Source organism: Medicago sativa, chromosome 3, assembly GCF_051527215.1.
Source record: "Medicago sativa cultivar Bolivia chromosome 3, Bolivia_mono, whole genome shotgun sequence".
NCBI classification, from domain to species: Eukaryota; Viridiplantae; Streptophyta; class Magnoliopsida; order Fabales; family Fabaceae; genus Medicago; species Medicago sativa.
In genome coordinates, this window is record NC_140751.1 from 20,414,730 (window position 1) to 20,438,389 (window position 23,660).

At 36.9% G+C, this 23,660-nt stretch overlaps 1 long non-coding RNA gene across 1 annotated transcript; it reads left to right on the forward strand.

The window, feature by feature from the left end:
* Nucleotides 1–8,262: 8,262 nt before the first annotated feature.
* Nucleotides 8,263–10,593, forward strand: LOC146936276 (uncharacterized). Its single transcript, XR_015030526.1, has 2 exons — nt 8,263–10,241; nt 10,286–10,593. It is a non-coding gene; the product is annotated as an uncharacterized LOC146936276 (long non-coding RNA).
* Nucleotides 10,594–23,660: the final 13,067 nt, after the last annotated feature.

Consider the following 23,660-nt stretch of genomic DNA (forward strand, 5'->3'; position numbering starts at 1 on the left):
TAGACATCAAGGTAGAAAGAACGGGCAACAACTAGACAGGTACAAGCTGTTCTTTGGATCGAACTTGCCACTTGACCGAGAGATACAAACAAGAGACGGGTACAAGCTGTTCTTTGGATCGAACTTGCCACTTGACCGAGAGATACAAACAAGAGACAGGTACAAGCTGTTCTTTGGATCGAACTTGCCACTTGACCGAGGAAATACAAACAAGAAACGGGTACAAGCTGTTCTTTGGATCGAACTTGCCACTTGACCGGAAATACAAACAAAAGATAGGTACAAGCTGTTCTTTGGATCGAACTTGCCACTTGACCGGAAATATAAACAAGAAACGGGTACAAGCTGTTCTTTGGATCGAACTTGCCACTTGACCGAGGAAATACAAACAAGACACGGGTACAAGCTGTTCTTTGGATCGAACTTGCCACTTGACCAGTAACAAGATACAAATTGAAAGTCTGGTTTAACAAGATACCAATTGAGGGTAAATTGTCATTGACTTGATTTGGAAATAGACATGACCATTTTTGTTGGCCCAAAAGTAAATTGACATTGATTTGAACTGAATTGACAGTTGAAATTGACATCAGCATTGACATTGACATTGACATTGGCATTGACATTGACATTGACATTGACATTGACATTGACATTGACATTGGCATTGACATTGGCATTGGATATTAACATTGACATTGACATTGACATTGGCATTGACATTTGACATTAACATTGACATTGACATTTGACATTAGCATTTGACATTGACATTGACATTGACATTGACATTGGCATTGGCATTGACATTTGACATTAACATTGACATTGACATTTGACATTAGCATTTGACATTGACATTGACATTGACATTGACATTGGCATTGGCATTTGACATTAACATTGACATTGACATTGGTTTTTAACATTGGCATTGACATTGACATTAGCATTTGACATTAACATTGACATTGACATTGACATTGACATTGACATTGGCATTTGGATATGCAACATGTATGTATGGTATAGCAAGACTATTGGATGTATGAGCACATAAAATGCATGATTATGCATGTATGAATGCTTGAAATGCATGATTGGTTGGCAATTTGGCAGAGAAATTTCACAAAGGCAGACAAGACATTGGAAGATTGGGCACGTAGTGGCTCGTGCTGCAACATATTCACAGGGGAAAACCTCTTTGGAGAGACCGTCGTTGAGAGACGTATCGAAACCATGGCTGAGGGCAGTAAAACTTGTAAAGGAGGGACCCTTGGAAGGTTCTGGGATACAGGTCGCCGTTGCTAGGCGTGTCAGTGCTGGGTAAACATTGGATGTTCGCATCTGTGGTCAACGCTTTTATATTCTTTTCATTCTTTTCATTTTTCAATCCCACTTTTGCCAGAACCGCCCTTTCGGGTTTTCGATTCACCGGGGAATAAATTCTTTTCGTTGCCCCATTTTTGCCTGAATTGCCTTCATAGGTTGTCAATCAGCGGGGTGCTCATTTTTGCCTAAGCCGCCCTTTCGGGTTTTCAACTTAGCGAGCTTTTTATTTTCATTTTTCATTTTTTCATTTTCATTTTCATTCTGTTTTTTCATTCTTGCCATTGACCACAGATCATCCTGGGGAGTAACCTGCTTGTAACATGTATTGAAATAGACATTGATACTCCTTCATTCATGCATGTTTCATTGAAGTGTACCCTGTTGCTCAGGTTTGTTTTCAAAATAGACAGGAAAAGATTTTTCAATTTTCAAAGATGTTTGTTTCAGACATTGACATTATCAAATAGAAAGAACATATTTGTATATAGCATTGAAAGTAGAAAGAAAACAGAGTTTCAAACAAAAGCACAGGCTCAAATTGATGTAGAAGAGTGAAAGTCAGCCAAAGGCATGACTTCACGGATTTGCAAAGCTTGGAAAATGGTAATTTTATTGGTTGGTGATACATTGAACACGATGACCGCTACGTTTCATAGAAATTTTGAATTCACAAGTACAGAAGCCTCTGATGAAGACGATCATTGACAGTTGCAGATGCCCCAAGGGGTGATGGTGATTTGCCAGATATAGTTACTTGTCTTTTATCAACCTCATTTTTTGCATGAACCGCCCTTTCGGGTTTTCGGCTCATCGAGGCGCTCATTCTTGCCTGAGTTGCGTACAATCTCAGCGAGCTTTTTCATATTCATTTTTTTTGTCCCTAATTTTGCCTGGATCGCCCTTTCGGGTTTTCGATCCACCGGGAAGCGCATTTTTGCCTAGGCCGCCCTTTCGGGTTTTCGACCTACCACGCTGTTCTTTTCTTTTTAGACAAAGTATTTATTGACTATATCGGCATTAACAGGATTTGGAAGCTCAACACCATCCATGTGTGTGAGAATCAAAGCACCACCAGAGAAAGCCTTCTTGACGACATAAGGACCTTCATAGTTAGGTGTCCACTTGCCCCTTGGGTTGGGTTGCTGACTTATTCTTCTTTTCAATACAAGTTCGCCTTCCTTGAATTCTCGAGGTCGGACTTTCTTGTCAAAAGCATTCTTCATTCGCACTTGATACAACTGTCCATGAGCCATAGCATCCATACGTTTCTCTTCAATCAGATTCAATTGATCGTAACGACTTTGACACCATTCAGCCTCAGTTAATTCATCTGAGGTCTATAAGGAGAAGAGTTGTGATGTTCAATCTTGAATTCTTCACATAAAGTTTGCATCATGCTATTGTTCAGATTGGAACCATTGTCAGTGATGATCTTGTTGGGAACACCATATCGACAAATGATGTTATTCTTGATAAACTTGACAACCACTTGCTTGGTTACATTTGCATAGGAAGCAGCTTCAACCCATTTGGTGAAGTAGTCAATTGCCACTAGAATGAAACGATGTCCATTGGAAGCCTTTGGTTCAATTCTCCCGATCATGTCAATGCCCCACATAGAGAAAGGCCATGGGGAAGATATAACATTGAGAGCATGTGGAGGCACATGGATCTTGTCAGCATAAATTTGACACTTGTGGCATCTCTTAGCATGTTTGTGGCAATCACGCTCCATGGTTATCCAGTAATAGCCGGCTCTTAACAGTTTTCTTGACATGGTGTGGCCCGAAGCATGGGTCCCAAAGGTACCGTCATGTACATCATGCATCAACTTCTCAGCTTCTTGTTTGTCGACACATCTCAACAAGACCATGTCATAGTTCCTCTTGTATAGGATTTCTCCGTCCAGAAAGAATCTGCTAGCCCACCGTCTCAAGGTCTTTTTATCTCTGTTAGAAGCACCAGGTGGATATTCACGATTCTGCAAGAATTGCTTGATGTTATAATACCAAGGCTTTTTATCATTCACATCTTCATCAGCCCGATCTGGCATATCTTCAATAGTAAACACATGAGCGGGTCTATCAAGACGCTGCACCTTGACCACGGGCACATCATTCCAGTGATTGACACGAAACATAGAAGACAAAGTAGCAAGAGCGTCAGCCATTTGATTTTCATCCCGAGGGATGTGGTGCAGCTCAACCTTTGTAAAGTATGTCAACAGACGTCTTGCATAGTCACAGTAAGGAATCAGCTTCTCATGATGAGTCTCCCACTCACCCTTTATCTGATTAATAACAAGTGCAGAGTCTCCATAGATGTCAAGGTGCTTGATTCTCAGGTCAAGAGCTTCCTCAATGCCCAAGATGCATGCTTCATATTCAGCTATATTGTTTGTGCATTCAAAAGTTATTCGAGCGGTGAAAGGAATGTGGTGCCCTTGTGGAGTTACAATGATTGCCCCAATTCCTTTACCATAAGCATTAACAGCACCATCAAACACCAATCCCCATTTGCCATTGGGGTCCGGCCCTTCATTGATCAGTGGTTCTTCACAGTCTTTCGCTTTCAAGTACATAATCTCTTCATCAGGGAAATCAAACTTAATTGGCTGGTAATCATCAAGAGGCTGACAAGCAAGATGCTCAGCAAGGACACTTCCTTTGATTGCTTTCTGAGCTTTGTACACAATATCATATTCAGATAACAACATCTGCCAACGCGCAATCTTTCCAGTAACAACAGGCTTCTCAAAGATGTACTTGATTGGATCCATTCGGGATATCAACCAAGTTGTATGATTCACCATATAATGACGCAGGCGATTGGCAGCCCAAGCTAAAGCACAACAGGTCTTTTCAAGCATTGTGTACCGAGTCTCACAGTCGGTGAACTTCTTGCTCAGATAGTAGACAGCATGCTCTTTCTTACCAGTCTCATCTTGTTGACCGAGAACACAACCCACTGAATCATCCAACACTGACAGATACATAATCAAAGGCCTTCCTTCCACTGGTGGGACAAGGATAGGTGGCTCTAACAAGTATTCTTTAATGCTATCAAAAGCTTCCTGGCATTCATCATTCCATACAACAGGCTGATTCTTTCTGAGCAATTTGAAAATTGGACCACAAGTAGTAGTCATGTGAGATATAAATCTTGAAATATAATTCAGACGTCCGAGGAAACCTCTGACTTGCTTCTCAGTTTGAGGGGCCGGCATCTCTCTGATGGCTCGAACTTTGTCAGGATCAACTTCAATGCCTCTTTGGCTGACAATGAAGCCTAGCAACTTTCCAGATCTTACACCAAATGTGCACTTGTTAGGATTCAACCGCAGCTTGTACTTTCTTAGTCTTTCAAACATCTTTTTCATATACACAACATGCTGCTCTTCATCGCTTGACTTCACAATCATATCATCAACATATACTTCAATCTCTTTGTGAATCATATCATGAAACAGAGTTGTCATACCTCTTTGATAGGTAGCACCAACATTTATCAAGCCGAACGGCATCACTTTGTAACAGAACGTTCCCCACGGAGTGATGAAGGACGTCTTTTCTCTATCTTCAGGAGACATTCGTATTTGATTATAACCAGAGAAACCATCCATAAAGGAGAACACTTTGGATTGAGTAGTGCTGTCAACAAGCACATCAATATGAGGTAGTGGGAAGTTATCTTTTGGACTGGCTTTGTTCAGATCTCTGTAATCAACACACATTCGAACTTTCCCATCTTTCTTTGGCACTGGTATGATGTTGGCAATCCACTCAGGGTATTCAGCTGTCATGAGGAAACCTGCATCAATTTGCTTCTGCACCTCAGCCTTGATCTTAAGAGCCATGTCTGGACGAGACCTTCTCAATTTCTGTTTGACAGGAGGACATTCAGGTCTTGTCGGTATCCGATGTTCCACAATCTTGGGATCTAGTCCCGGCATATCTTCATAGGACCATGCAAAGACATCTGGGTAATCATGGAGAAGCTGAGTAATCTTCTTTTTCACTTCTGGCTCAAGTGCAGCACCAATCTTGATCTCTCGTTTGTTCTCTTCAGTACCCAGGTTGATAAGCTCAATCTCTTCCTGGTGAGGCTGAATGGCTCTTCTTTCTTGCTCAAGCAGTCGAGTGATCTCATACGGTATCTCTTCATCATCATCATCCTCATCTTCAGCTTCATATACAGGGGATTCAAAATTTGGAGGAACCATAGGGTCACTGTGTTCAACGGGTTTATTGTGGTTCAATCTGCATAATATAATTGGGATGATTTTAGAAAAGGTTTTTCATGCAGATTTTTGAAATTAATAAGAAAAATACAGATGTTTTGGTTTTTTCTGGCATTACCATTATTTCCAAGAAAAAGGCACTAAAAAGTAAAAAAACAGAGAGTCGTGAGAAAAACGACAACTTTTATTGATAACGGAAATGCCGAAACAAACACGCCCTTACAATGACATCACTTTCGCCTTGGGCAGAGCGAAAGGATTGTTATTTTGAAAACAAGAAAACATGAGCAACAAGACACATTACATGGAAGCATGCATGACTAAAGGAACATCAATGGCTTCCCAATTCCTCACAGTGCCTCCTGGTATAACAAAGGCAGGCACATAACCACCTTCAGCAGCATCTTCAGTAATAGCATTGATGAACCCAGCACTGTAGAAGGTTCCCTTTGAAACAGCAGATGTCGGGGAGAATCCAAGGCCCTCTTTACGCTTGTTTTCCAGAATCTGAATCACTTTGCCCCAGCCAGCAGCTTGCCCTGCTTGAACAGCCTTCTGGGCGTCCTTTAGTGAAGCCATGCTAGCACCAGCCCTCCGGGGCTCTGCACCCTCAACAGTCAATCCTTGAAACGACGTCCCTTCAGCGGACCCTGCTTCAACACAAGAGAACGATGATACCTGGCTAACTAGATATGCTTCCTCACCATGCACAGTGACAATCTTACCATTCCTCATGAACTTGAGCTTCTGATGCAAAGTGGAAGTTACCGCTCCAGCGTCGTGGATCCACGGTCTTCCAAGGAGACAGCTGTACGAAGCATTGATGTCCATGACTTGGAAAGTAATCTGAAATGTCTCGGGACCAATGGTAATTGGCAAGTCTACTTCCCCAAGAACATCTTTGCGAGATCCGTCGAAAGCTTTAACCAGATAGCTGCTACCCCTCAGAGAAATTCCATGATGACTCAATTGCCTTAGTGTGGACTCAGGCATTACATTCAACGATGATCCAGTGTCCACCAACACGTTGGATATCATATCAGTCTTGCAGTGCACCGAGATATGTAGAGCCAAGTTATGGTGCTTCCCCGCTTCAGAAAGTTCATCGTCACCGAATCCCAAGCTATTGCAAGCGGTAATATTACCCACTATTCCATTGAATTGCTCCACAGAGACTTCATGATCAACATAGGCCTACTCCAGTATCTTCATCAACACCTTCCTGTGAGCCTCTGAGCTCATGAGCAGAGACAAGATGGACATCTTTGACGGGGTTTGCAGCAGCTGGTCAACAATCTTATAATCGCTCTTCTTGATGAGCCTCAAAACCTCGTCCAGATTAGACTCTTTAATGGGCTGGCCCGAGGGGCTGGCATTCTCTTCCTCAAGGTTAACCATGTTTCTTCTCTTGTACAATCTTGTCTGATAAACTCTATCTGGTTGGTAGACTTTGCGAACACGAGCCACTTTTCAGACTGCGGCGGACAAAACCAGGTAGACAATGAGCACGGGAAGCCATTTGTGACCGATGAATGATGCATATGATGCATGATATGCAAATGCGAAAAGACTCTTTTTTTGTCGGAAGACTTGTCAAAGTGGTTGTGAACATCACGGAGAAACACGGTTTTATTTGAAAATCTTGATCAAAACTAAAAGTTTAGTTGAGATGGTATCACTTGGCGTTCACATCCGTGATATTCAAAAGATGACTTGTCTAAGTCCTCCGATAAATGCATGGAAAAAGGTTTATGCATGTATGCATGTATGCATGAATGCATGATTATGTTCAAGTTCGGAGAAAACATGGTGGGTTGAAGTTCAAAGTCGAGGAGTCATGGGTGGACACGGTGTCCGGTGAAACTAGGGTTTTAGGATAATAGTAACCGGGTTCTAAAAAGGTTCCCAAGTTGCAACCTCTCCGACGTATATCATGGTGTCACGAGACAACACTCGCTCCAAGATTATCCGTGGAAGGTCTAACTTGAGTGTAGTATCGCGTGACGACTAAAACTCGAGACAACACTCGGTTTAGTCTCCGCACTACGTCCTAGAAAATGGCCATGGATGGGTTTGGTTATCTACGGTTCATAGCGTCATAGAACAATTAGAAGCAAAGTGCCTAAACGCGACAACTCGCGCCGACAACATCACCCCCAAAATGCCTCAGCTATGTGGGATTGATCGCGTAATCCAAAACACGAGGCAACCCCCGGAATGAATTGTCGATTATATCCCTCCTAAATCCTAAGTTCACTCAGCCCGGGTGCAGGACTTTTGATATTCTCACCCCACACGTTTGCAAGAAATTAAACACTTATTCACATAGGAAAGCAAGTAAAATAAGCAAGTAAAAATACAAGCGCAAGCGTGGAAATAAAGACTAGGCGTAACTCTCGAATCTCCCCAGTGAAGTCGCCAGCTGTTTTATCTTGGTTTTCGGGTGTCAAACATTGATTACATTTGAACCTTTTAAACCGGTGATATCTTATTTTTTCTTGGGAAGGGAAAAAGTAAGCAAAACCCTTGAGAATCGAGGTCCGGGAGTTGTTTTCGCTACGGGAAGGTGTTAGGCACCCATAACGACTATAGTAACCTATAGGAACCGTCTTTAATTTCTACGCGCGCGCTTTATTTTTAAATGCTATTTGAAAATGTTATTTACACCTAAAAGTTACTAAGTGAAGAATTGGAGGGAGAAGAATGTTTTTGGATTTTTATTTTAGTTGAATTGAAGGAATTTTGTTCCTTGCCTACGTACCCGATTAAGGGATCAAATCCACCGTAGTTCTCTCTCAAAAAATGTTTTTGTTTTTGTTGGTTGATTTTAAGTTTGAAAATGGAGTTTGAAGAATAGAAAGAGGCCTCAAGGGCATGAGATTGGAAAATTGTGAGGTTGAATTAGTCATTTGCAAAAGCAAGTCAAAGTATGATTATTTTCATTGGATTTTTGGTTAAGAAAATAAAAGGAAAATTCAATGGGATGTTGGATCCCAAGGTTTATTTGGGAAAGATTTGAGTGAAGTTGTTCACATTTGTTTGGAAAATTGGTTTTTTCTAAGTATAAGTCCTAGGCATTCATCTAAACATACAATCCTAAACATACATCTAAACATGCATATTCTAGCTATATTATAGTGATGTGTGTGCATGTGTCGGTGCTTGTGTCGGTGTACATTATTAGAGTCCATTGTCCTTTACATCATGCCCTAATTACATGCTATGGTCTTGCAAGAATTTAAAATTGCATAAAAGTAAAGTACAAAATCCCTAGGCTTTACATTCTAACTTTTGCATGAATTTTAAAGTGTACGAAAATATAGTGCAAGAAATAAGAGATGAAAGTATGATATGAAATGCTATGGAAATGAGACATGAAACAAAAGGGGTTAGTAACACAAATGAAATAGAAACTAGTGTCAAAATGCATAGTAAAGCTATTGTAACTTGCAAGAAAAGTAAACCAACAAGCTTGACAAAGAGTGATAAAAGAACTTGAAATTTAATGCGAAAATAAAACAAGATTAAAGCCTTGATTCTCATAATATTGGAGAAATTTTGAATGACTTGTTTCAAGACGAAAAACATGAGAATCAAAGAATTTAACCATGTCAAAATTTATAAGGTTTTCAAGTTCTTTATGCACTTTTATTTCTCAAGCATATTTCACATTATTCACAACATAAAGGATCCACAAAATCCACACAAACAAAACAACAAGTATACACCAAAAAATAAAGGACAAAATCACTCCAAAAATTACATATTCAAGACCACATTTATGCATCAAAATTCAAGAATAAAATCACATCACAATTTTCACAAAAAACATAACAAAAAGTGCACAAATTAACAAAACACGAACACATATATTTTTGAAGCAAGTTTCCACATGTAATTGCATTCCAAAAACAAGTATCAAATGCCAAAAATTGATCACAACAACTTCACAAGACTTTAGAAATTCTTATCAAGATTTGAACAAAAAGTCAACACATGGAATTAATAAAAGACCAAAATATTTTTCACATGTTGTGATCAAGATTTAACATGCAAGATACATCAAAATTTATCAAAAATGCGTCAAGAAACTACTAGAATTTTTTTGCAATTTTTATCATGAATTTTGAATGTAACAGAGGTTCAATTAGCAATTAGTAGGTATAGAATAGCAAGAAAAAGAACACAGGAAATCAACTCACAGAGCCCAAACCCATTAAGAAAGCAACGTGAGTCTTCAAATTGTTCTCCACCGTGCATTCTAGAAGTTGTGGTTGCCTCAAAAGGATTCTTCTTATATCTTTATGCTTAACCCCAAGACTCATTAAGTAATCTATCCTTTCCTGTGCAGAACATACATTAATTTGAAATGATGACATGTGCCTCTCGTAAATTTGGATGAATTGTGATTCCTTAATTCCAAAGGTGCTTAAGTAATCAAGAAGTGGTAACCATTTCTCATCCGAAAGAATCTCTTCAGACAACTCTGGATATCTTTTCTCCATCAAATTTCTACGAAACTTGTGTATTTGTGAAGGCTTGATAGTGAACCGATTGTGATGAGCTTGTTCTTTGCGAATTTGTGCGGATGAATCAATGAATTGGAGATTGATGATGATGGATATTAGTGAATTGGTGAAGATTGAAGGTTGTTAGGGTGGTTGTGGAGGTTGAAGGTGGTGGTTATGGAGGTTGAAGGTGGTGGTTATGGAGGTTGAAGTGAGGTTGAAGATGAAGTTGTGGTGGTTGTTAGAGAGAGAAAGTGAAGAAAAGAAGAAAAAAAGTTAGTTAGGGTGGAGATTGTGGTGGTTGGAGGTGGTTTAGGTTGGTTAAAGTGGATGATGGAGGTTGTTTGTTATGGTGGAGGAAGTGGTGGTTATGGATGATGAGAAAGTTTGTTATGGTGGAGGAAGAAGAAGGTTGGTACGGTTTGGGAGAAGAGGGAAAAGGAAGAAATTGATTTTTTTATGATTTTTGTGTAAAATGATTGAATAATCAATTGTGTGAGACTTTGACTTGGACCTTTGACTTATATAGGGGATGAAAGGAATGTATGGACCAATGAGACAATGACATGTGGACTTGACTTGTAACAAACTTTTAAAGACCAATAACATTTGGACACGTGGCACTTGGACTTAACACACTTAAAAAGGATTAAAATGTAAATAACAAAAGTACGAGGACCAAAATGAAAATTAAAACTAAAATTGAATTGAAAAAAGTAAATTGAAAATTAACGTAAAGCGAGACGATTAAAAACAACGAAGCAGACAAGAGTTTTTTATGTGAAATGACCAAAACGCCCCTAGGGACTAAAACGACTAAAAACGACTCAAATGCAATTTTAAAATGATTTTTTAACAAGGGATTAAAGCAAGAGTTTATACAAGCGAATTAAAAGACTCAGAGACAATTTTTAGAATTTAAACAGGGTTTTAACACGTGAAAAGACTAAAATGCCCCTAGGGGCAAAATTGACTCGAAATGACTTTAAATGCAATTTTTAAAATGGATTTTGACATAGAATTGAAATAAGGACTTATTCACACTACTTGAAAGGACTCAAACAAAATTTTAAAAGATTGAAAGAAATTTTAACACAGGAAATGACTAAAATGCCCCTAGGGGCTATACTGACTAAAAAATGACTTAACTGATATTTTTGAAATGAATTTTGACATGAGATTGAAACAAGGGCTTATACAAACCAATTTAAAAGACTCAAACAATTTTCAAAGATTAAAATGAATTGAATGCAGGAAATGACTAAAATACCCTTTTTCATGAATTTTGCAAGTAACATTGAAACAAAATGCAGAGAAAGATGCAATTGATCAGAGACATATCAGATGACTTATAATGCAAGAAAAGAAGAATTGGACAAGTATTTTTAGGTCCAAAATTAGGGTATAACAGCCGAGACTTATTCGGTGGATACTACTGCTCCAAGAGTTCGACATGGAGATCCGAGATAAAAAGGGAACAGAGAATGTAGTAGCGGATCACTTGTCAAGGATCAATGATGGTAAAGTGGAAGAATTGCCCATAAATGACCATTTCCCTTATGATAGGTTGGTGGCATTTGTTAGAGCCAAGGCACCTATATATGGTCATCTTGTAGACTTCCTAGAGGAAGGAAGTCCAGACATAAAAAAGGAGCCAGATGAGGCATTAGCTTTGGGTAAAACTACAGTTCCATGGTACGCTGATATCATCAACTACCTAGCTGCTGGAGTTCTGCCCCTCGATCTGACCTATCAACAAAAGAAAAAGTTTTTCCATGACCTTAAGCAATACTACTGGGATGACCCCCTTTTATTTAAGAGAGGTGTTGACGGTATCTTCCGTCGATGTATCCCAGAAGAGGAGATAGAAAGTGTCATGACCCACTGCCACTCTTCACCATGTGGAGGACATATGAGTAAGTCTAAAACTGTTGCAAAGATCCTTCAAGCTGGCCTTTTCTGGCCCACCATGTTTCGAGATGTTCATATTTTCACTATGAAATGTGATCGTTGCCAGCGCACTGGAAACATCTCCGGGAGACATGAAATGCCCCAAAAATACATCTTGGAAGTGGAAGTCTTTGACGTATGGGGAATAGATTTTATGGGTCCTTTTCCAACATCGATGGGAAATAAATACATACTTGTTGCTGTTGACTATGTGTCAAAATGGATCGAGGCCATTGCCTCTCCCACTAATGATGCAAAAGTAGTGGTTAAGATGTTCAGAAATGTCATATTCCCAAGATTTGGTGTCCCTAGGCTTGTCATCAGTGATGGTGGATCTCACTTTATATCAAAAATATTCGAGAACCTCATGACAAAGTATGGAGTGCGGCACAGAGTTGCAACCCCGTATCATCCACAAACAAGCGGCCAAGTGGAAGTCTCTAACCGAGAAATTAAGACCATCCTTGAGAAAACTGTCTCAACTTCTAGGAAGGATTGGGCCGCTAAACTTAATGATGCACTCTGGGCTTATAGAACTGCCTACAAGACGCCTATTGGGACCACCCCTTTCAAATTAGTCTATGGGAAGTCTTGCCATCTTCCGGTGGAACTTGAGCATAAAGCATATTGGGCTATTAAAACCCTTAACATGGATTACAAATCTGCCGGGGGAAAAAGGGTGTTAGAGTTGAATGAGTTGGAAGAGCTAAGATTAGATGCCTATGAGAATGCCAAAATTTACAAAGAAAGAACAAAAAAATGGCATGATAGGCGTATAATCAGGAGAGAATTTAGAGAAGGGGAGCTTGTATTACTGTTTAACTCCAGGTTGAAATTATTCCCTGGAAAGCTCCGCTCTCGTTGGTCCGGGCCGTTTCAAGTGAAAAAAGTAACGCCTTCTGGTGCAGTCGAAGTGTGGAGTGAATCCACCGGCCCATTTACTGTGAATGGCCAGATTTTAAAACATTACACCTCTGGAGAGGATGTTGAGAAAGGCGTTCAATACGCCTTGACAAAACCCTGAAAGCTGAGTAAGGCGTCGAGCTACCGACGTTAAAGGAAGCGATGCGTGGGAGGCAACCCATAGTTTTTATTTATTTTATTTTTGTGTTTATTTTGTTTTTAAGAATAAAAAGATCAGTCAGAATTGACAAGGATATATGGATGATCTAGCATCATGGGATGCCCCCAGGTGACCAAGACAATGATTGATCTGCTAGGTAGTATCTTTCCTTCTCTTTTATTTTTATTTATTTCCATTGAGGTCAATGTCAGTTTTAAGTGTGGGGGAGGAATTTCCCACCTTAACAGTCTAAGTCTTAATTATCGAGTCAAAAAAAAAAAAAAAAGTGTAGTTATTGCTATGTTGTCTAATTCTCCCGTGTTCTTGAACTTGTTTATTATTGGTGAATTTGCTTGTTTACTTGACTTTTTCCAGTTTAGTAACAAATGTTTGTTCAAGTGATATTCCAAAAGTTCAAAAGGAGGAGTGACTTGTGATTTCAAAGGCGAAGTGTACGGCAGTTAAAGATAGGTAGTCACAACTCCCAGATATCATAACTGTAAGGTTCATGGCCAAATTTTATTTTTCCAATTTACTTATATAGAGTGTTCCATGCATTTACATTTCTAGAACTTGCAATTTTTCTCTACTGTTGATTGATCTTTGTCATTAGCACACTGAGGCAAAAGTGCTTGGTCATGTGAGCTTTTTTGAAGCCTACCCTGATTTTAATTGTTATATTTTATCCTTTTCTTAGCCAAATTGAGCCGGTAGGTTTAGAACTTTTTGTTCGGTGACAAACTACATTACAAGCTTAGAGACTTTTAGGACTTGTCCCATATTGTTTTTCTGAGTTAGGCATTGTAAAATGTTGCTAAACAATAAGTTTAGGGTTGCTATTAATTAAGTTTGGGGTGGGGGTACTAGAGAACAAAGAAAGAACATTATCATAAAAAAATACACACAAATGGTGTATCAAAAAAAAAAAAATAGAATGAAAAAAAGGGACAAAACATTGAAAATCCGAGTAACTTTAAACTCGATTGTCCCAAAAGTTACAAGTATTCTCTAGTACCTTTGCAAGTATTGTTGTTCCAAAAGGTGATTGAATGATGGATTGAATTTTGTGCTTAACTTCCGTAGGAATGCCTAACTCAAATCTTGTGTAGCCTACTTATCCAAATATTATCCCACCTTCACCTAAGCCCCGTTATAACCCTTAAAGACCTCAAAGTGTGCATTGATATTGATTTTGATTGACGTTTAGAAACTTTTCAAGCATATGGTAATATGTAGATTGCATGTCGACTGTGTGTGAACCATTTTTATATTGTTGCGTGGAGTTGTGAATTGGTGGATGTGTACAAGTCAAACTAGCTCATCTTTAGCTAGTATGGTGTTGAACTTTTGGGTACTATCACTTGATCAGGTAATTGTTATCTTACTGTCGAATGTCAGCTTTGCAAGTAAATTGCTTGAGGACAAGCAATGATTCAAGTGTGGGGGAGTTTGATAACACGCAAAATACATTGTCTAAATAATTTAATTTTTATTTATTTTAGGGTCGTTTATTATGTTTTGTATGTCTTCTGGTTAGTATTTCGTTGTGTTTCAGGTAACAAGGGTGTTAAAAGTAAAAGAATCAAGAAGGAGGTGAAAAGAGCAACTTGAGTTAGTGATGACATCATGCTGATGTCACACCCAACCCAAGACAGATCAGCCAAGAAACATTTCCCTAAATTGTGCAGCAAAACATTCCATTTTTTCAGCTTTCTTGTCTGCTGCTCCAAAAGAAAAAAAAAAAAAAGACTTGGACTCTATAAAAAGAACAAGGAACGCACAAGAAAAAGAGGAGAGCTTCATGTTGTTTAGCTCCTAGTTTATGATTCAGCTCTAGCTTTTACAAATTGGAGAATACAATTTGTTGTTTATTGTAATTTAAAGCTTTGAGTACTTTGTTCATTTGCAATTTCAATTCAACCGTATAAGCACATATAATTTCCATTACCACTGTTGTCATTCCCTTCATTTCAAGGGCTGCTACTTAATATTCCAATCCCAATTACTCTATATGTGTGTGCTGTGCATATCTACTTTAATGGAGAATTGTTATTGTCCTATTATCCATATATTTTCATTGCTTGAATCACTGTTCGGTTTCAATTCCATTTAATAATTGCTTGCTGCCTGCTGCCTGGTGTGCGCCGTACTCTCTCTCTATATATATGTTTCTCCATTTACTTGGGTACTATATATTTTCTGTTTGGCTACTGTAGGTACAAGCATCTCACCGTGTTTGTGCCTAGTTATTATTTGTTTGTTTAGTCCATTATTTTGCAGTACGGTACTAAAATATGCAGTCTGCATAGAATTGTTCGAGGGAATTTATACTCAATTAAAGTGGCCAGATTTTAACAGGTATAAATTATTTGCTTTTAGTATGAATAAATTAACACCTTGTATGTTTAATATAACTATGTGTGAGTAGATTTTTATAGAGTCCGGAATGTGATGAACGTCGTATCAATGGTACTCTGTTAAATTGTATGATTATAAATTGTAACAGGAATTATTTTTAAGTCTGAAAATTCTGATTTTTAACGATTAATATTTACAGCGAAAGTTGAAATAAAGGGATACCGATTTCATATCGAAAGAGTGAAACCTGTATCTGACCGTAGAATTTTTAGGAATTGATTTTGAAATACAGCGAAAGCGTTTTCTTTAATTAATTTAGAAATTTCTAATTTTCAAAAAGGCTATTTTAAACTTATGGTCGTACACGCGAAAGCTGGCGCTTGTGAGTTTAAAATATGGTACCGGGCGCGCGAAAGCCGACGGTACCTTTAAATTAAAATTTCTACTAAAAATAACTTTTCGCGCGTAAATTAATTAGTTTTCAAACAGAGTTTTGAAGTTGTAAGGCGTACACGCGAAAGCGGTCGAATAGATTACAAAGTCAAAATTCGGTGTCGTACATGCGAAAGCTGGCGACCCCTTTAATTTAATTCTTTTTACGCAAGAAAATATTGTCCTGTTACAATAATAAAATATAACTTAACAAGTACTTACGGTCGACGCGAATTATATTCCGGGCTCTTGTCATTAAAATTAATTAAAACTGTTTTTTTTTTCTTCCCAATATTGCAACCAAATTAATTAGCATCGCCTTAGATAAACAACGTGACAATAGATAACGGTACTTGACATTGGTCTCTGTGGGATTCGACATCTTTTATACTAAAACCGATATTTCCGTGCACTTGCGGAGGATATCAGATATCGAAGGAAAAGCCGAGAAATAAGCGTTAAATGCCTTATTACGCTTTACTTATCATTACTCTATCCTTTTGTGCAGGAATTAGCCTCAAGACATTGATTTAAGATCAAAATCATGAAAAAGTACTATTTAGGCAGAAGCTGATCCAGGAGAGAAGGAACTCGCACTCACACTCGCAACTGCGAGTAGCAGATGCGAGCAACTCGCAACTGCGAGCTCCCTTACTCGCAACTGCGAGTTAGGGCGGTTTGATCCCCTCAGTTATGACGTGACAGCGTATCATTGGTCCAGGCAAGCAACTCGCATCTGCGAGTGATGTAGCTCGCATCTGCGAGTTCAGGCAGGGCAGAAGTCTTTATATAGCCACTTGCTACTCTTTGGAGAGAGTCTTGTCATATCTTAGCTTGATATTTTCTTAGTTTCTCTTAGGTTTTAGTTTAGATATTTTCATAGAGAGAAGTAAGGTAGTTCTTCATTGAGTAAGATTGGTTTTGGAAGTTAGATCTTAATACTTTGTTGAGACATCACAAGTGTAATGAATCCTTCCTTTTCAATCCATCCTTGCATGGCTTCCATGATGATGAGTAGCTAAATACCCTTTGTTGGGATGAGAGGTACTTGATCTTGCTAAACATGTAATCCTTTTTATCTTGCAATATATGATTCTAGCAATTTATATTCAATATTGTTGTTATTCTTGTGTTAATGCTTTCAATGAGATTCAAAGATGATTTGGACACAAACTCTTGAATCTTGAGCTAGAATAGCAATATATCTTAGGTTAACTTACTTGACATCTTTGTTAATCTTGCGATAATCACCATAATCAAGAGCTAAATGCTTTCGTATAACTTAACCAGGCTGGACACGGTCGATTAGGTTATCCGATCGACTTTGTTATCGTTTAAGGAATTTGGACACGAATGTTTAAACGATAACTTAGAAATAATTATATCACTTTGGACACGAAGGATAGTTTAGAATTGATTGTGATAATGTTGCTTATGAAGCTAGAATTCATATGGATCAATTAGGTTACGTGTGACGCTTGGTTAAGGAACGCTACTCCTAACAAGTTTCAATCCTTATTTATCTCAACTTTTACTTTTTGCAATTAGTTTAGCTAGATACATTTCAATTCAAACAAACAAGTACTCTTAATACTTTGAATGATAATCGATGTTAAACTGTCATTGATAACGCACTATTCCCTGTGGAGACGATACACAAATACTTATCTTGTTTGATGCAAAAATTACTTCATCAAAATGGCGCCGTTGCCGGGGACTACCTCGATGCTAACAAGAGGGCGATGACTTCATTGCATGATTCTTTGTACCGGATGCAGCTACATGCCGGTTACCCGCAGTTAGCAGACCATCAGGTTCCTTTGCCAGAGGCTTTTCAGGCTTATTGTGCTTGGCCTGGGGACAGGCCATTTGTCTATGGAGGGGGTGGTTCTTCAGATATGCATGTTGATGATCTAGGTGGTGATAATGAGCAGGATGATCCAGAGATGGTCCACAGTGCTACGTCAACCCCCCATGGGTCTGATGATGATGGCATGCAGTCTTGAGGAGGAAGAAAAGACTTGAAAGCTAGTTCTTTTTGAATGATTTTTTTTTTATTAAGCTTTCAGTCAATTCTTGCTGTCTTCCTTAGTTGTTATTTCTTTTTGCTACTTTGTGAACAATATTCTGTTGGTTTTTATTTTAGCACATGTACTCGTATTTTGCTACTTTGTTAAGTATCTCGGTTATTGATGTTTGGTAACTTTTATTTCGTTTTAATTAGTATTATTAAGTTCGTATTTATATTAGTATGGTTTAATTTTATTTTGTAGAATAATAATGTGTTAGCATGTTTCGAGTACTTCATTTGGTTTTAATTTAAAAATTGTGGAAGTTTCTTGCGTATCACTTTTGCTTAATTTCAAATCTCAGATGATTGATAACAATTCATAGTTGTGATTAAAGCGCAAAGCCAAGGTACAAGTTTCCAGTTTTTCTAGGTTTTTACTCGAATATGGAACGAGTACTTTGCGTAAATTTCATTTCATTTAGTTCTTTACAATAATTTATTTATTTGTGAACCACGTAGTACTAGCCTAAAGTGAGGAAACCTCAAATATTTGTACATATGCAAGGAGACCGGCTTTCATTGTTTAACTCGTTTGTGTTATGTTAAATCCAATAATTGTTTTAAATTGTGTGAAGGCATGGAAGTGATCAAGGCACCTTTTTGTTTATGAGTGAAACTTACTTGACCACAAATAGCCTACCTTGTGAGAAGAGCGAGTACTTGCTAACCCACTTGAGCCAAATGAATCGGAGTCATCAATTATGAACTGTCAATTCATAAGCACAATGCTTGATGAAGTTGCCTTTAAATTTTTCAAAATTCAGTTCATTCTTGACGCACTTTAGGACTCTGATATGTTTTTAATTATTGAACCCGCAAATTTCAATATTATTTGTCCCTTTTGCCTTAGAGTAGAGGAACATTCAATTAGGGTATTTGATTGATTCAAGTTGGGGAGAGAAGGTAGATGTAAATCTTATGTCAAGTACTATGGTGTAAATTTATCTTTGATCAAGACAACATGTTGTTGTAAATACAAAAAAGAAAAGAAAAGCAATGTGTACATGAAAAGAAAAAGAGAAAAAGAAAGAAAAATCCAAAAAGAAAATAAGTTGTCAAGATCAAAGTGCCTCATGTTTAAGCACCAAGGGTTTGTAATGATTGGTAGGAAAGATTGTGAATTTTAATGGTTGATACAAGGAATGTTCCTCTTTGATAGGCTTTTTGATTTCAATTGCCCCACATATGACATTTCTTTTGTAGCCAAGCCAAGTTATAACCCTCAAAGACCTTTTGATCCATGTTTTTATGCCTTTTGAAACGATTTTTGGATGGACACATAACTTGATTGGAATGTTAACTTGATTGCCGGATGTGTGTTCATAACCCTCATTCATTTGATTTCAATTGTTTATCTACTTTCATAGAAGTGTGTTAGGTGTGGTTCGTAAATAAATATATTATTGTTTTGAAATGTTTGACATGAACTTTGTACTTAGGACTCATCTCATGTTAGTAGTAGAATTTTAGATTAGTTGGAAACTTAGACTTGCCCGCGCATTCACTTTTAAATCATTCATCTGAAGATGTTTTCAAAGCCTTTTGTACTTGTGTCTTGTTATTAACTTGTTTGATTTTCAATCTTTTGTTTGAGGACAAACAAAGAGTTAAGTTGGGGAGAGTTTGATAAGTGCTAAAAAGTGTTATTTTCATGTTATATTTCATACACTTTTTGTTACTTGTTTTACAAGATATCGAAGGAAAAGCCGAGAAATAAGCGTTAAATGCCTTATTACGCTTTACTTATCATTACTCTATCCTTTTGTGCAGGAATTAGCCTCAAGACATTGATTTAAGATCAAAATCATGAAAAAGTACTATTTGGGCAGAAGCTGATCCAGGAGAGAAGGAACTCGCACTCACACTCGCAACTGCGAGTAGCAGATGCGAGCAACTCGCAACTGCGAGCTCCCTTACTCGCAACTGCGAGTTAGGGCGGTTTGATCCCCTCAGTTATGACGTGACAGCGTATCATTGGTCCAGGCAAGCAACTCGCATCTGCGAGTGATGTAGCTCGCATCTGCGAGTTCAGGCAGGGCAGAAGTCTTTATATAGCCACTTGCTACTCTTTGGAGAGAGTCTTGTCATATCTTAGCTTGATATTTTCTTAGCTTCTCTTAGGTTTTAGTTTAGATATTTTCATAGAGAGAAGTAAGGTAGTTCTTCATTGAGTAAGATTGGTTTTGGAAGTTGGATCTTAATACTTTGTTGAGACATCACAAGTGTAATGAATCCTTCCTTTTCAATCCATCCTTGCATGGCTTCCATGATGATGAGTAGCTAAATACCCTTTGTTGGGATGAGAGGTACTTGATCTTGCTAAACATGTAATCCTTTTTATCTTGCAATATATGATTCTAGCAATTTATATTCAATATTGTTGTTATTCTTGTGTTAATGCTTTCAATGAGATTCAAAGATGATTTGGACACAAACTCTTGAATCTTGAGCTAGAATAGCAATATATCTTAGGTTAACTTACTTGACATCTTTGTTAATCTTGCGATAATCACCATAATCAAGAGCTAAATGCTTTCGTATAACTTAACCAGGCTGGACACGGTCGATTAGGTTATCCGATCGACTTTGTTATCGTTTAAGGAATTTGGACACGAATGTTTAAACGATAACTTAGAAATAATTATATCACTTTGGACACGAAGGATAGTTTAGAATTGATTGTGATAATGTTGCTTATGAAGCTAGAATTCATATGGATCAATTAGGTTACGTGTGACGCTTGGTTAAGGAACGCTACTCCTAACAAGTTTCAATCCTTATTTATCTCAACTTTTACTTTTTGCAATTAGTTTAGCTAGATACATTTCAATTCAAACAAACAAGTACTCTTAATACTTTGAATGATAATCGATGTTAAACTATCATTGATAACACACTATTCCCTGTGGAGACGATACACAAATACTTATCTTGTTTGATGCAAAAATTACTTCATCAACATGTTGTTTGTGATTGAAATGGATGACTTCAAAAGTCATATTTAACATCAAAAGAATGAGGGAGATCGTGTGTTCTTTGTAAGATATATCGGTGGTTCATACAAGTAGTTGATGTTGTTGTTTAGGAGTGAAGTGCGTGACTCCAAGAGTTGTGTTTAATTATTGAGAATGAGAGAAAATAAATTGTGTATGATTTATCTAATATATTAAAAATTGATATTTTAATTTAAAAGTAATAATATATTAATTGTATTTTATTTCTGCCAATTTCACCCACTGGACGATTGGTTAAGCCATATGCCATTCCAATCGTCTAGTCATAGGATTGAAATCGGTGTCAAGGAAAGATCAAAGTTGTGTTTTATCTTTTCTTTAATTAATATATACCACCTTTGTTGATGGGGAAGGTTTAAGTATTGATAACTTGCATCCATGAGACATGGGTGTGAACGATAATGAGAATTTGAGTGTTTCTACTGAACAACACTGTAAAATGGCTATTCATGATGTCTTTGGATCCAACTTATTTGGTTCAGCTAACAGTGAACAACAAAGGGAGTATTATCCTAATACACGCTTGGTTGATTCATGGAGTGATGTAATGACAAAATTGAGTGATGCAGTGAAAAAATTGAATGATATTGTAACTGATGACAAATCAAATCCCTACGTCGCTCACGACTTGAAAATTTTGAGGCAATGTGTTTAGAAGGGAAATGAAGCTATAAACATTGGTCCTCAGTTCTATACCAATGAATAAGAGAGAGCGACTGCTATCAGTTATCTGAGGAATTGTGCAGCTGCTACGAAGGAGCCCTTCACTGAAGTGGTTTCAAAGGCCAGAAAAAAGAATTTGAATAAGGGTTTTCAGGTTCACAATACCAACTATAGGGGTAGGTTACCTAATTGACTTGAAGATTTTCTCTGAGTTCGTTACTTTTCTTGCTCTTTTTATTTTTCTTTTGGTTTCTTTAATTTTTATTTTCTTGTTATCTTCTCTTTTTCGAGTTTGGTGTTGGCCTCCTAGTTTTGGTTTAACTTTTATCACTTTATAGTGGTTTGTCCCGGTCCCCTTCTCCTTTTGTACTTGTTTCCTTTTATATATATTTATCTAGGTGTTACAGTTGGTTCTCCATCTGCATTCCTTTTGCTTAAAATAATAATAATAAATATATATCACATGTATTTGCCAAGGTTCGATAAAAATTTGAAATGATTCTATTTGTTAATCGAATCAAGCAGTTTGTGAATCAATTCAAAACAATATGAAACTTTGTAATAACTAGTTTCTTATCAGCATTTAAGTTGTTTACATTTTAGGTCATTTCATATTATCAAAATGAATAAATTTAGTTGTTTACTGAAATTAGACTTTGGCCACTTTTGAGAAAAAATTGCTGATTGATTCTATCTTATGTTATTTGTTTTGATGTTTCTTAGATTTATTTGTATGCTACACAATCCATTAATTGAATTTAGAAACACATTGGAAAATGGTTGTTATTTTTATTTTAATTTCTCTGTTTTAAATTTTAGAATAGAGACTCACTTTGACCCTCCAAAATTTTCTCGTGATCCTAAATTAGTCTTGACATTTTCATATGTGAGACGAAGTTGATATCAAGTATTGATTTATTTTGTCCTTTTAGTTTTATCATTCTTTATTTAATTAATTTTTTTTTTTTGTTAAGTAGCCTAGTTACTAAAGTTCACTTTTTAGGTAAATGAGTGGAGTGTTCGGGGTTCGAACATGAGCCCTTGCATATAACAATGTATTGTCCCCTCCAACTGAGTTATGCTTACGGGAACAATTCTTTTTTTAATATCTACATAAAAGAGATACCAAATTTTGGTATAACATTTTTTTCATTCATTTAAACTATTTATTTATAATTTTATCTCTTTTTATACAGTGGAGCTATTTATTATTTTAAATAATTATTCAAAAAAAATTAACTTAAATTACTTATATAAAACAACGTAGTGTCAATTTACATGCTAGTTATTTATTTAAAATATCAATGGATGTCCCAAAAATCTAATTCAAAAATTACAACAATAAATAACAATAATTATTTGTAAAGTATTAATATATTTCCTATTATTATTTATTCAAAAAAAAAAAAATTTTTTGAATAACCAAACAATTGGGATCAAGTGATTAATAAATTCTAGCAAATGTTGAATTGTTGAGAAGAACAAAGGAATTGCCAAGAAAACCTAAGTACGATTATTGGGTTAAATAATTCTTCGTCAAATTTTATTTACATCTTGGCTAAACTCTGTATTATTAAGTACTTCTTCCTTCGAAAATCGGAGAATTAACATATATTTTTTTTTTAAAAAAATCTATGAAGCAACTAAAATCATTTGATTGCAGTTTTAGTTTTGAATTTATCCTTAAATTTTGAAGGGATAAATAATGTGTACCCTTGTCATTTTGACGAGTTTTGGTTTATCCCCTACAATATTTTTTTAGATTCCCCTTATAATTTGAAGATTCTTTCGTTTTGGATCCTCGAGACATATGAATGTGCATAAACACTGATGTGACATGTTGACTGTGTAAATTAATTTCTTTATCAATTTTTAAATACACGTGTGTAATTAAGCTACATCTCATTTTTTTTTAAATTTTTTTAGCGTCAAGATGACTTTTGTTTACTAAAATTTATTTAAAAAAGCATTACAAAGAATATTTTTTTGTTGGTATTGCAAAAAATCCTTTTGATTACTTTAAAAGAGT